The 13,489-nt window shown below is 37.7% G+C and overlaps 1 long non-coding RNA gene across 1 annotated transcript; it reads left to right on the forward strand.

The window, feature by feature from the left end:
- Window positions 1-2,657: 2,657 nt before the first annotated feature.
- On the forward strand, window positions 2,658-11,300 carry LOC109502596. The gene is made up of 3 exons (XR_002161285.3): window positions 2,658-5,037; window positions 8,803-8,970; window positions 10,013-11,300. It is a non-coding gene; the product is annotated as an uncharacterized LOC109502596 (long non-coding RNA).
- The last annotated feature ends 2,189 nt before the right edge of the window (window positions 11,301-13,489 follow it).

Raw genomic sequence — 13,489 nt, forward strand, 5'->3', positions numbered from 1 at the left:
AAACCAGCTCTGCTAGGAAAATACCACCCACCTCAGTCTGGTCAGCCTTGAACCAGACTGTTGTCCTCATGCAGACACCAAGCATAGTACAATACAGGATAGTTTGCCAGTGAGTGTTAGTGGGTTGGCCAATAATTAAGTAATAAAGGCATTGTACCGGCATCCTCACAGTTATTATTCTTGAACACTAAGCAACACAGCATCTACCTCAGATGTCATGTAAGAAGCACATTTATTTCTCTCAGGGAGTTTTATAAATACCTACACCCCAGTTTGAAATAATCTGTAACAAAATTTCTGATAAAAGTCAAATACATCTCTCCATCTTTAAAATCCTTAAACCATATAACTTTTCAAATGTCCTAAAGTGATTATAATTCATATAAATAAACACATCAAAATACAGTGGAACATTTAGATTTGTAGAACACAAAATAAACTATTGTATTAATAGATGATTCCCATGGTGTTTTTGGACATATTTTTGCTGGAAGCACCTCATAGATCAATGTAATATCTAGCTTTGTGATTTCTTCAAATATATTTTAATATATTGCTGGTGTTTTTCCCTTGCAGGGAAGAACTAGGAAAACCAGTTACATTGGCCTAATTTTAAGGGTTTTGTAACATTTTTCCAGCTAATATTTTTACATTAAAGTTACTTTTTCTCTAAAGAAAAGTAATTTAGTAAATCCCCTTTGTTTTTAGAATACTGTGGGAAATTCAGCACTATACACTCTTTCTTTGTGTTCATTATATTTTATGTAAATGTAATTGTAGTCACTTTTTAAAAGTACAGTTTATAAAATCTTTAGTCATTAAAGTGAGTCTCTATAAAGATTGTAGTCACAAAGTGTATGTCTACAGCTTTTGTTTTGATTTAAATCATAGTTATTCCTTTTTAGCTGTCAAGCCCAATTTTTAATTCAATATAAATATCTGCTTCCTGTTGCATTAACACTCTAACATAAATTTAAGGATGAAAAATATGTTAAAAGATCAAAGCCAGTTTTAATGTTTAAACCACTTTGAAAAATGGATTTTAAACATTTCCATCTATCATATTAAAATGAAAAGAACAACTGGGGTGCCTGGGTGGCTGAGTCGGTTGAGTGTCTGGCTTTGGCTCAGGTCGTGATCTCACAGTTTGTAGGTTCAAGCCCCACATCGGGCTCTGTGGTGACAGTGCAGAGCCTGCTTGGGATTCTCTCTCTCCCTCTGTTTCTCTGCTCCTTCCCCACTTGCACACTCTCTCTCTCTCAAAATAAATAAATAAATAAATAAATAAATAAATAAATAAACTTAAAAAGAATTTTAATAAAAAGAAAATAACAACAAACTTTAGTTGCTTTTTAGACAAGAAGCATTCATCTAAATTAGCCTTTCAGTTCTGTGACTAGCTTGAATCTAAATTTTTCAATGAAAAAGAATAAAGGTGGTCACAGCCCCACTCACTACCTCATCTAAACAACCTAAAGCACTAGCTTAGATGCCTGAAATTAACAAAGAGTTTTATTTGTAATAACTCAAGGTGGGGCACCTGGGTGGCTCAGTCGGTTGGGCGTCCGACTCCAGCTCAGGTCATGATCTCACAATCCATGAGTTTGCGCCCCATGTCAGGCATCGTGCTGACAGCTCGGAGCCTGGAGCCTGCTTCAGATTCTGTGTCTCCCTGTCTCTCTATCCCTCTCCTGCTCATGCTCTGTCTCTGTCTCAAAAATAAATTTAGAAAAAAAAAAACATTAAAAAAAATAATAACTCAAGGTACATCATCTCCTTATACTTAACCCAAATAAAATATATGCTTCCATTCTACACAGTTTTCTTATAATTAGTTCAATTCCTAGTTATATCAAGGGTATTTTAGGCAACGGTTTAAGATGCATTGGCCTTCAGTGGGTATTCAGTACTTGCTTCGCAAACATCCAGCCTCCTCTCTTCAACAATCCTAAATTTCATTTGGGATTCCACCCTTCCTTCCATCTCAGTCTCTAACCCACGGTGAGGCACTCAGCATGTCCTCCATTCCTGGTCACAGCCATAGGTTCAAATATAAGATGTGACCAAAACTGCTAAATCAGGGCAATTGAGATCTGTCTGATAAAGCTCTTTTTCCGCTGGATTTATCCTGAAATGACAAAGACTATGAAATCCATGCAGTCCTTTGGGCACTGCCTAAACTGAGAATGAAGGCAGCAGAGAAGAAGCAAAGGTTAAGAGATGGAGAGAAACCATTGGCATTATTTGGGTACTAAATTAGGTCGTTTCCCCTTGCATAAACTGGTTTCTTTTTTTTCTTTTTTTTTTTTTTAATTTTTTTTTCAACGTTTATTTATTTTTTGGGACAGAGAGAGACAGAGCATGAACGGGCGAGGGGCAGAGAGAGAGGGAGACACAGAATCGGAAACAGGCTCCAGGCTCTGAGCCATCAGCCCAGAGCCTGACGCGGGGCTCGAACTCACGGACCGCGAGATTGTGACCTGGTTAAAGTCGGACGCTTAACCGACTGCGCCACCCAGGCACCCCAATTCTTTTCTTTTTTTAAGTAAATTTTTGTTTCTTTTTGAGAGAGAGAGAAAGAAAGAGAGTGAGAGAGAGAGAGAAAGAGAGACAACAAGTGGGGGAGGGGCAGAGAGAAAGAGGGACAGAGTATTTCCAACAGGCTCCATGCAGACAGCAGAGAGCCTGATGTGGGGCTCAGACCCACAAACTGTGAGATCATGACCTGAGCCAAAGGTTGCCGTTTAACCAACTGAGCCACCCAGGAGCCCCTGCATAACCTGGTTTCAACTGGTTTATGTCCCACTTACAAGAGAAAATGACCTACCTGACACATGTCTGTTTAAATCATTTCACATTTCTCATTAATTAAATGATTATTAACCCTTAAGCTCAACAAGATTCACAAATCAAGTGTGAGATTCAAAGAGTAAAAAACAAAAAAAAAATTTTTGACAGTTTCAACTAAAACATCTATTGTTTTAGGGGTGCCTGGCTGGATCAGTCGGTTAAGCGTCTGACTCTTGACATCCACTTAGGTCATGATCTCACAGTTTTTGAGATGGAGCCCCGAGTCAGGCTCTATGCTTGGGCTTATCTCTGCCCCTCTCTCTCTCTGCCCCTCCCTCACTATGCTTGTTCTCTCTCTCTCAAAATAAATAAAAACATTAAAAAAAATCTATTGCTTCTAAAGCTGAAGGCCTTAGGCTCACAGTCACCATGGGAAGGTTATTCCTTCTCCCATTGTACTCTTCCAGTTAAGCTAAGCCAAAAGGCAGTGCTAACACCCACAAAAATGATTGGTACTATATCTGGAGTACCATGAGATCAGTCTTGGCTGGCCCATAATATTCCTGTAATTCTTTAAAGCAGTCTTTTATTTGTCCTTTAATTTCTTAATCACTTACCACAGTGACTGTTTTCAATACTTTTTTACTCTCCTTAGGTCACCACTACACCCTCATCTTTATCCAATCCTGTGTGAACTTTTTCAGGTTCCATTCTCCACTCCTCACCACCTGCAAGCCTCCAAACTCCATAGCTACCTATACAGACTCTGTGTGTGTGTGTGTGTGTGTGTGTGTGTGTGTGTGGATGTGCACGCGCCTGCATACACGCGTGCATGTAGCTATGCGATGTTGCATATATAAACTAACATCCTGTATTTCTGGAACCAATTTCATTGTCTTCTAAATAGTATATGTTCCAAGCACTCACTGGGGAGACCTGAATGCCAGAGTTTATGGTAATCATCATCCTCAGTTTACATTTATTGAGTGTTTACTACATAACAAGCTCTATCAAAGTTGCTTCACATTTATTTTATTAATTTATATAATCTTCTTAACAACCTGGGAAGTAAATGCCATCATCCTCATTTTACAGACAAGTAAACAGAGGCAATGAGAGATTAAGATCACACCTTAGTAGATCATAGAACTGAAATTCTATCCCAATGGCCTTACTCAGGTCCTGTTCTCATAACTGCTATGTCATAGTGCCTCTTAAAGTCTCCACGAAGACATTGTCCAAAAATAAATTCTTACATTTGTATATATAACATTACAGTGTATAAATGGCTTTTATATTTAAATGCCCTATTAAATTAATAGTTAAGTTACTACTATTCTTGTTTTACAAATGCAGAAAAAATTCAAAGATTAATGGACTTATTTACCCAAGGTCATTAAACTAATGAGTAGTGAATCCACATCTCCTTCCACGGAAAGAAAGAAAATTTAGATCAGAAAATTGTTTTCCCATGGGCTCTTTCTGTGGAGATAAATGTTTGAAACTTTGATGAAAATAGCTGGTGAAATGGATTCTTTGTAACTTCATACCATAAATGGCATCCTCTGGGCTATCTGAGGGACATCAGCATTAATGATCAATTAATATCATTATTTATTTTATTTTTATTCTTCAAATTAGTAGTCCGACCTCTGCTGAAATTGTTTCCTTTTTCCTTAAACACACTTTGATTTTCAAAATCATTACTGCTGAGTGGGACCCCATAACTGGGTGGATGAGAATATGGAGATTACAGCACAGTGAAGTAAAGATAGAAGGGTGATTTCACCAATTCTTCAACAAACCTCTATCTTTTCCTGCTCAAGTCACAGGTAATAGAGAAGTAAACCCAGGCTTGGCTTTTTATTTTAACTGGGAAAGCAAAGGTCTGGTTTTATAAGACTCCTGATTCTATAAAGACTGACACCCTCACCAAACAAACAAAACAGAATAACCCTTGTTGTGGATTGAATTATGTCCTGCAAAAAGGTATGTGGAAGTCCTATCCCTCAGTCCCTATGTATGTGACCTCTCTGGAAATAGAATGATTGCTGATGTAATTAGTCAGGTTAAGATGAGGTGTTACTGGAGTAGGTTGGGCCCTTAATCTAATATCACTGCTATTTTTATAAGAAGAGGAGAGAGAGACAAAAGGTAGATGACCGTGTGAAGACTAAGGCAGAGATTGGAGTTACGTGGCCACAAACCAAGGAACACCAGGACCTCCAAAGAGTGAGAAGAGGCAAGGTAGGATCTTCCCCTAGCAACTGTAGAGAGAATAGTCGTACCATCACCTCGATTTCAGATTTTAGCTTCCAGAACTGTGAAAGAACAAATTTCTATTGTCTAAAGCCACCTACTTTGTGGTACTTCATTATGGCAGCCCTAGGAAACTAACACACTTCTTTTTCTTCACTTTCCTCCTTTTATTTCCATATTCAAAAAATTTTTCAGAGTATGTAACTGTATATAATAAATATATAAGATGTATCATATAACATATTGAAAATATTTATTCATGAGTATTTCATTAAGATGCATAGTATAAGTTTTCAAGAAGAAGTTTTGGATTCAGGCATGGGGAAAAACAATGAAACTTTAGAGAAATGGTTGTTTATTTATTTATTTATTTTTAAATAGAACAACCTGGGGAGGAGCAGAGAGAAGGAGACAGAGGATCCAAAGTGGACTCTATGCTGACAGCAGAGAGCCCTATGTGGGGCTTGAACTCAGGAGCCACGAGACCATGACCTAAGTCAAAGTCAGACGCTTAACCGACTGAGCCACTCAGGCACCCCGAGAAATGGTCATTTATGATTTGACTTTTTCTTAATTTTTTTTTAACATTTATTTATTTTTGAGACAGAGAGAGACAGAGCATGAACAGGGGAGGGGCAGAGAGAGAAGGAGACACAGAATCGGAAGCAGGCTCCAGGCTCCGAGCCATCAGCCCAGAGCCTGACGCGGGGCTTGAATTCACAGACCGCGAGATCGTGACCTGGCTGAAGTCGGACGCTTAACCGACTGCGCCACCCAGGCGTCCCCTATGATTTGACTTTTGACAAAGAATTAATAGAGCATAAATCTCCATTTAAATTCACACAGCTGTCTCCATATTTTATGTAATTGATGGAAGCCAATAACAGTATTCAAGATAAAGTCTTAGATAAATCACTTTCATGACTTTAAAAGACCCCATTCTTTTCCCCAAAGCTATTTCCACTTCATTCTTACCCTGTTTGTTCCCTGTAAAATTAGAGGTCTTTCAGAGTAGCCAACTTTTATGAATGAATACTCTTTGCTTTCTTGATTTCAACAGCTTGATCTGTTAAGCAATGCCCTTTAAGTTCTAAGCCACAGACTGATTTCTAGCACCATTATTCAACTTCCAATATCTTGACTAACCCCCTCCACTTAGCTCACCTCTCTGTCTTCAGCCTGTGAGACAAACAGTCCAAACTTGGTATGACCATTAGACTCTGCATGTATGAGTGGACATACGGGCATCATAGCAAGCAGTTGTCTAATCTGACATGACTCTACAAGAGTGCTGCATCCTAGCCTCACTGCTTTTATTTTTTTTACCTGCACAATATGGTAGAGCTCTTCAAGGAATAAACCGTATTCTCTCCTGCTATAGCAATCAAGATGCCAAACGTCCTTCTTTATGTTAGCCAAACAGTTGAATTTTCTCTGTTGATGAAACAAGCAAAGGCCTTAAGCAGTGGACTCATCAGTTCATAAAAATCAAAAGGGGCCACTTGGTCTCATTTACATCAAAATTGGTAACATCTGGTAGGTATCCTCTAACATTTTAAAGACATTTTCAAATAAAACCATTCAACAGATTTAGGTATGTTTTGTGTATTTTGCAGCTAACTCTTGCTGGCAAGGTTATCAAAATGTAAGACTGCTTAGAAACTGGACTTTCCACAGGTGGAATGAACATTTTCTAGCTAATCCCAATCCATCATGCTCCATGGTTACAACAGCAAGGCAAATAGGAAGATCTGGAAACCATAATGGCCCTATCTTCAAGCATTGTAGCTGCCCATGACTTTGCTAAAGCACGCGGTGCTTTCTGAGTGGGTGAGAATGTAAGCTGGACTTTCATTAACAGAACAGTTGTGCCTCACTCCTGCCTATGGGTTTCTGGTTCAGAATTGTATCCTGAAATTGACTGTGATCCAGCACTTATTAAAGGCCTGCTTAAAGCATCTGAAATTTGAGAGAGACTGCCCAGGGGATTTGAAAGCACTTCCTTTTCTAGCTTCCCCCAGATCTATGCCTGTATTAAGCCCGATCTGCAACAAGTAGAATACTTACACTTTATTATCTGAGCCCCTTTAGGAATGCCTTCATTGAGTAATGGCTTAATAGCATATCCTCAACCTTCAAAAAGGACTGATTCAAGACGGGTCAACTTGAATAATGTTTTTATAAGATGAACCTAGAGTTGAAAACAATGTTTACTTTATTATTAAAGTCCGCATACAAGGACCCTCATAAAAAAATCACTTTGAATTTACATCCTGAAATAAATTTTTTCTCCATAGACTAATGTATATGCTTGCTTTTGGATTAGACAACAAAGGTTAGGTAATCAACTTATTTCCCTCTTGCCTTAGATGCCAAAAAATTTCAAATCAATTCAGTTCAGTGACCAACTAAACTCCTATACCCAGTGACATAGCACCTCTGTTCCTTTCTACATTTGTTTTATATAGCTGTTTCTATTTGTCTCATCACGTGTTATGATTCCATTTTACAAGAGTCTTCAAGACATTTTGGATACAGGATGGTAATCAATCTTAAAAACTAGAATGCCTCTGTCTATACTTTTTTCCTTAAGAAAAGAGTTCAAAAGATCCCCCAGGGGACTACAAGTAATAGTCTACCCTGGAAGTACAGTGACAATGAAAGAACAAAAATTATCACACTACTGTTTTAGACAGCAAAGTAATAGTGATAACACTCAGTACTCTGCCCTTTTTTTTAATCTATATTTTTGGTCTTGGTAATTCCCAGAAGTATACAAAATTCTGAAAGAAACTGAAGATAAATTCATGCTTTTTGCTCTTTTCCACAGAGCATTAATAGCTTTTGGAATTGAAATTGTTTTATTAATTTGATTAGGTTGAAGGAAAATCCAAGGCATTTATGAATAATTCAAGTTTCTGTCAGATCCTAGAAAGCTTTATGGAAAATACTGTTATACCTCAAAAATGCCCTCACAGTAGACCATACATTTAATTTTCAATAACATTGATTTATAGTTTTATAAAGGAAAATAATAAATATAATGAATTACCTCCATATTTCCTGATCTCAGTCACTATAAAATAACTGCTGTAGTTTTACATTTCCAGTGTGAAATATTAAATGCATAAATCAAAACAAAATTATTTTTCATCTTAGAGAGACTGGTTCCTGAGACTGACAAATTCATTTTATTTTAAAATTAATGTTTTAAGAAAAAAAAAATCTTCGTTGAATCCTTACCAGCTTTAAAAAGAAAAAAAAAGAGCTTGCATTTTACTATTTTGCCTATGATGTCTTCCACACCAGGCACTGTGTATAAAAAATTATTAAAGTCCCTAAAACTCTAAAACTCCAAAATTATCAGGAGCCACATTATACTTCCTTACATGAATCATTTTCCTTTCCCACTTCCTTTCTCAGGGCTTTTCCTTTTTCCACAATTGTTTTACCCTAAGTTGCCACCCAAAGATAAGCAATTCCCTAATGCCACCAGCCTGGCATTTGTGTAATTCACATTTTCCCTTACAGCTACTTCTAAGTCATCATGTAATGAGAAGAACATTATCAAATAGGAACAATTTAAGAGAGATGCAGATTTTCCAACAGTCGGAAACAGATGCATTTACTTTTACATTTTCTCACCTTCATCCCCTAAATTTCATTGAGAGCAAGAAACAGTGTTTTGCATCCTTGATTAAAAAGAGTAAATCTGATTATAAGACTTCATTTTCACATTTAAATACCTCTCAGCTTTTGTGAGTGTTCAACATTCAACCCCAAGAAACGTTCGGAAGGAGTGATGAAGGCTGAATACTAAAGAGTGCCAAATCCTTGAATGAATGGGCAACTCTGAGCTAATAGGCCAAGAAGAAAAATTAAATCACCTAAGGACCATGATATTGGAAACCTGGAAACAACGTAAGTGAAATGCTGCCTCTAAGGTTCGGTTTACATGCTAAGAAACGATAAATTTAAATCACCTTTGTTTTCTTAAGGTTATCTATGAGCTTGCAAGATTCCTAAAACTGTCATGTACATTGCTTGGTCAATTATGAATACAGTTCACTCATTGATTATAAACCAAGTAAGCTTATAGACAGATCTTCTCATTTAAAAAAATTATCTTTGTCATGTGGCCAAATGCAAACTAACTCCTATTAGAAGAGAATTAATGTGAATAAGCCAAGGAATCAATACTTTCATTTTAATCTTTACAGTAACTCGGTATAGCTTTAATGTGGTGTGTTTTCTGGGGAAGTTTCATAAAGAATCTCTGGAGTCTTGAAATAACTGTCTGGCAAAGATCTGAACAAGCCTCTCTAAAAATAACAATGGGCTGTGGACTTCATAAACATTTTTAGAAATTAAATAGCTGCTAACTTGTTCCATATGGAAGCAAATTCACAAGAGTCCAACATGTTGTTCATTGAGATCATCAGAACACATATACCAAAGGAAGAGGCAAAGTTGTCCAGCCGTTCATGAAAAGCCAGCGGAAACAGATGATCCTGAAACATCTTAAAAAAATAAAAAATGAAAAGCAAAGGGCTCTAAAAACCACATGATGCTCTTGCCCTAGGACTCCCTAGGGTTTCTTAGGTCAGGCAACCTTTGAAGATCTCCAAATAGTTATTATTACTCATTAAATAAAGGCACTAACAAAATTGCTAACATTTTGGGCAATAGTCATATGGGCCAAACCATAAATGAATTTAAATGTCGTTATTCAGACGGAAAGGATAATATCTCATAAAATGTACTTGCATCATATACTTAGAACATGAACAAGCGTAGAGATTTAGAAATGCTGATTAAATGACCGTATGCCTCAGTTACTCAAAATGCCCCATTTATCCTTTTACTCATAATTCTGAGTAGTCCCCAGTAATGCTCCCAAACCCTGTTTTTGTTTTTGTTTGTTCATTGTTTCGTTTTATTGTTTTGTATTCTCCTCATATAGTAAAAGAGAATGAGAAGGCAGAAAACTAACAGCACGCTCTCCCATCTGTTAGTCTGTTTACCAGTGTCTCAGCATCAGCTCATGTATGCCGAGGGTTTATTCATCCCAGCGTTATGTGAGTAAATTGGGAAAATTGGTTTCCTCTGGTAAAAAACACTTACACTTCAAAGTATTTTCCCTACATTCATACTCCTAATTTTCCCTTTTTGATCTTTACATCTGTTGTCGTACAGATCCAAAAGCCCCAAGATCCTGACTTCCCCTCCAACCATCCCAAACACATGGTTAGTATTTAACATCCAGAGCTTCATTTTCGTTTTTTACTACTTATAATTTTGAATGAAACTATCACAAGAAATGAAATTCAAAGAAAAGATAATATCAAATATGTCTTTAAGACTAAATTTATTCAGAGTTTTATATTCAAATCAAATTGGTTTTTCTCTATAAAAGAGGGGTTAAATTTCTGGGGCTGTTGCCTTGGAGAAAAGTAATAGGAAAATCTATAGGAAAGAAATGTAGGAAGTCTGGTGCAGCTGATTGCATTCACACTGGGGAAACACAGCAGGGCTGTGATATTATTACCTATATGATCGCTATAGCATGTTTGTTCTTGGATACCCGCAGAAGGATAGGAAATATGTGTGAAGAGAAGGGATAAGATAAATATGTAAATCTTTGTTACAATGATTAAAATTACTCAGAATTAAAATTTGCTATCAGTTAATGTTTGGATGTTTATCTCAGCAACAAAAAGCTTAAGCTATTTTAATTTGATTGTATGGAAATCAAGTGGTTGGTCTTTCGTGGGGTGCAGGGTTGAGACAACTTCTCAATGTTTCTTTCTCAATTTCAAGACCATTCTGTAATAGTTGGAGTCAATGGCCATAACTCTATAAAAGTGTATAATTTGAAGAGAGCATTCTCGATCTTAAAATATTTTCCCAGCAGCTATTGGCACCTGAAATTTTGTCATTACAGATTGATTTTATACAAGAGCCTTGTAAAAGTATTTACTTACAGGAGGTTGGAGGAGGTGATACAGAATATATACAAATTTTCTTGGTGTGTATTTTTTTTTATTTTGAACCATCTGAATGTATTATATATTATCTGTCAAAAATAAAATTTTTAAATAAAAAAAATTTTCTTGAAACTGTGAAAGTCTTCTGGAAGTTCCACTTGAAATGTAAATGCTTCAGGGGGAAAAAGGCACATTTCTTGCAAGAATTCCCTGATATTCAGCTGTGAATGAGAGGAACCCTTGACCCAGAATGATCTTTCCCTATCTATGAATTCTTCCCTTCCTTGCAGAGCTTGCCCAGCCGGCCTGATTTGTCAGAGCAACCCTGACTGTACTTAGGACTATGGATGTCATAAAGAGCACAGTTTTGAAAGTGAAATACGAAGAGATTGGTAGTAGGCAAAGAGGACGCCGACAAAGGGGTCACTGCAAGGAGAAGGAGAAAGGAAGCCACCTGCTCTACTGCCCTACCTCCTCATGTATATAAATACTGTGGGTACACAGACACACACACAAATACCATGTATAGTGCTACAGAATCCTATGGAGAACCAAAGTCACTTCCAAGAAGAAATGTATGGTCTACTTTTAGCACCTTCTGATCTCTTTCATAAGCAATCCCTTCCTTGCTAAGTGTTCACTGATCCCATCATGGTCTAGCTGCCTTCTTCCCCATCAAAGCATATTCTAAACAGATTTTAGAACAAGAGTAGAATGAATGCATTAATACATATATCTGAGTCATCATGGGCTATTCTAGCTGCTATTAAAAAAAAAAAAATCACATGGGGCGCCTGGGTGGCTCAGTCGGTTGAGCGGCCGGCTTCAGCTCAGGTCATGATCTCACGGCTAGTGAGTTCGAGCCCGGTGTCAGGCTCTGTGCTGACAGCTTAGAGCCTGGAGCCTGTTTCAGATTCTGTGTCTCCCTCTCTCTGACCCTCCCCCGTTCATGCTCTGTCTCTCTCTGTCTCAAAAATAAATAAACATTAAAAAAAATTTTTTTTAAAAATCACAATCCCAAAAAACAATCACAAAATAAAGGTTTATCGGTTGCTCGTATCACAGTCCAAAAAACGTTGGGGAACTTTTTGTGGAACTACTCTGAGTAGTGGCTCTGGGACAAAAGTTCCTTCCATCTTTGTCATGCTGCTTTCTTCTATTTTCACCAAGGAAAGGAAAGAGAGAGCATGGACAATGATACAGGAGATTTTATGGCTAGGGCTGGAAGCTGCACACATCATATTTGCCCACATTCTGTGGCCCCTAAAATAACCTCAAGGGAGATTAAAAATGTATCTTTCTTTAGGGTTTAGGAGAATGAAACAGGATTGATGAGCATCTGATCAGTTGCACAAATCCCCCTTTTGGTAATCAAATATTCATTTCAATCTTCCTCCCACGGTATGTTCTGATCACTGCATTAAGTACAGAATTCTGCATCTCTGGGCAAGCACAGTCCTTTCCCCAAGGCTAGATATAACTAATGTAGTTGCTGCCACATATGAAGGCAGGTTATCTCTTGCTGATATGTACATTCCCTATACAATGATGGAACAGGGGCAGGATAACAGCAATAAACACTCTCTTTAGAAAGAGAAAGAATAGGAATTACAGAGGAGGCAGTGGTCCTTTCCAATCCCAAAGTTCTGCTAAACAGATGGGGCGATTCCTTAGTTTGGCTTTGATTCTGTTCCATGGGAGAACTTCTTTATCAACTGATCTCCATGGCCCCATGATTCCATTTTCTGGGAAGCCTGTTCTTCTCCATGTTCTCCTTGATGACATCTGATGGAGATGTTCCAGAGTATGGCCTCTTTGGAGACTGTAGAGCATCTGAAGCCTTGCCTACTATTCAGGGAACATGTGTTCCCTGAAAATAAGACCCTTGAAAAAGCACTTAGGTGCAAGTACTTTATCTGAGAGGTGATCTCAAGAAGCACTATAGACATGAAAGGAAAGTAGACATGTAGTAAGACATGAAAGGAAGGAAAGTTAGTAAAGGGAGCATTTATGAGTAGGTGGCCACTGGAGAGATTTTAGTGGAGAAACTGGAACTCAAAACCTCTGGGGGCCCTCCAGGAGGCTGTGGAACATGATTTCCGTGAGAGGTGCAGAAACTCCTGCCTGTCATTGAGTTAAGTTCATTCCTGGGACATTAATTCCAAGAAGTCCTACAGTCAACAACGCCCCCCAGAGTAGAAAGATATACGTACAGGATATTTCAGCTGTCCTGGGATAAGCCAAGGAAATAAGATTGGTGGAATGACAGCATCTGCTTGTTACAGGTCCCAAGGGTTACTTAAAACTCAGCCAAGGAATTTTTTAGTCTAGATTCATTGTTTCTTTGGCAATACAATTCCCTCAACAACTTAATAGGCTTCCAATACATTTGCCATGAACAGGTAAATTTTAACTTTCTTTCTGAAATACAATTCCTAAATGGGCTTTCTTGC

The sequence above is a fragment of the Felis catus genome, chromosome A1, assembly GCF_018350175.1.
Source record: "Felis catus isolate Fca126 chromosome A1, F.catus_Fca126_mat1.0, whole genome shotgun sequence".
In the NCBI taxonomy this organism is placed as follows: Eukaryota; Metazoa; Chordata; class Mammalia; order Carnivora; family Felidae; genus Felis; species Felis catus.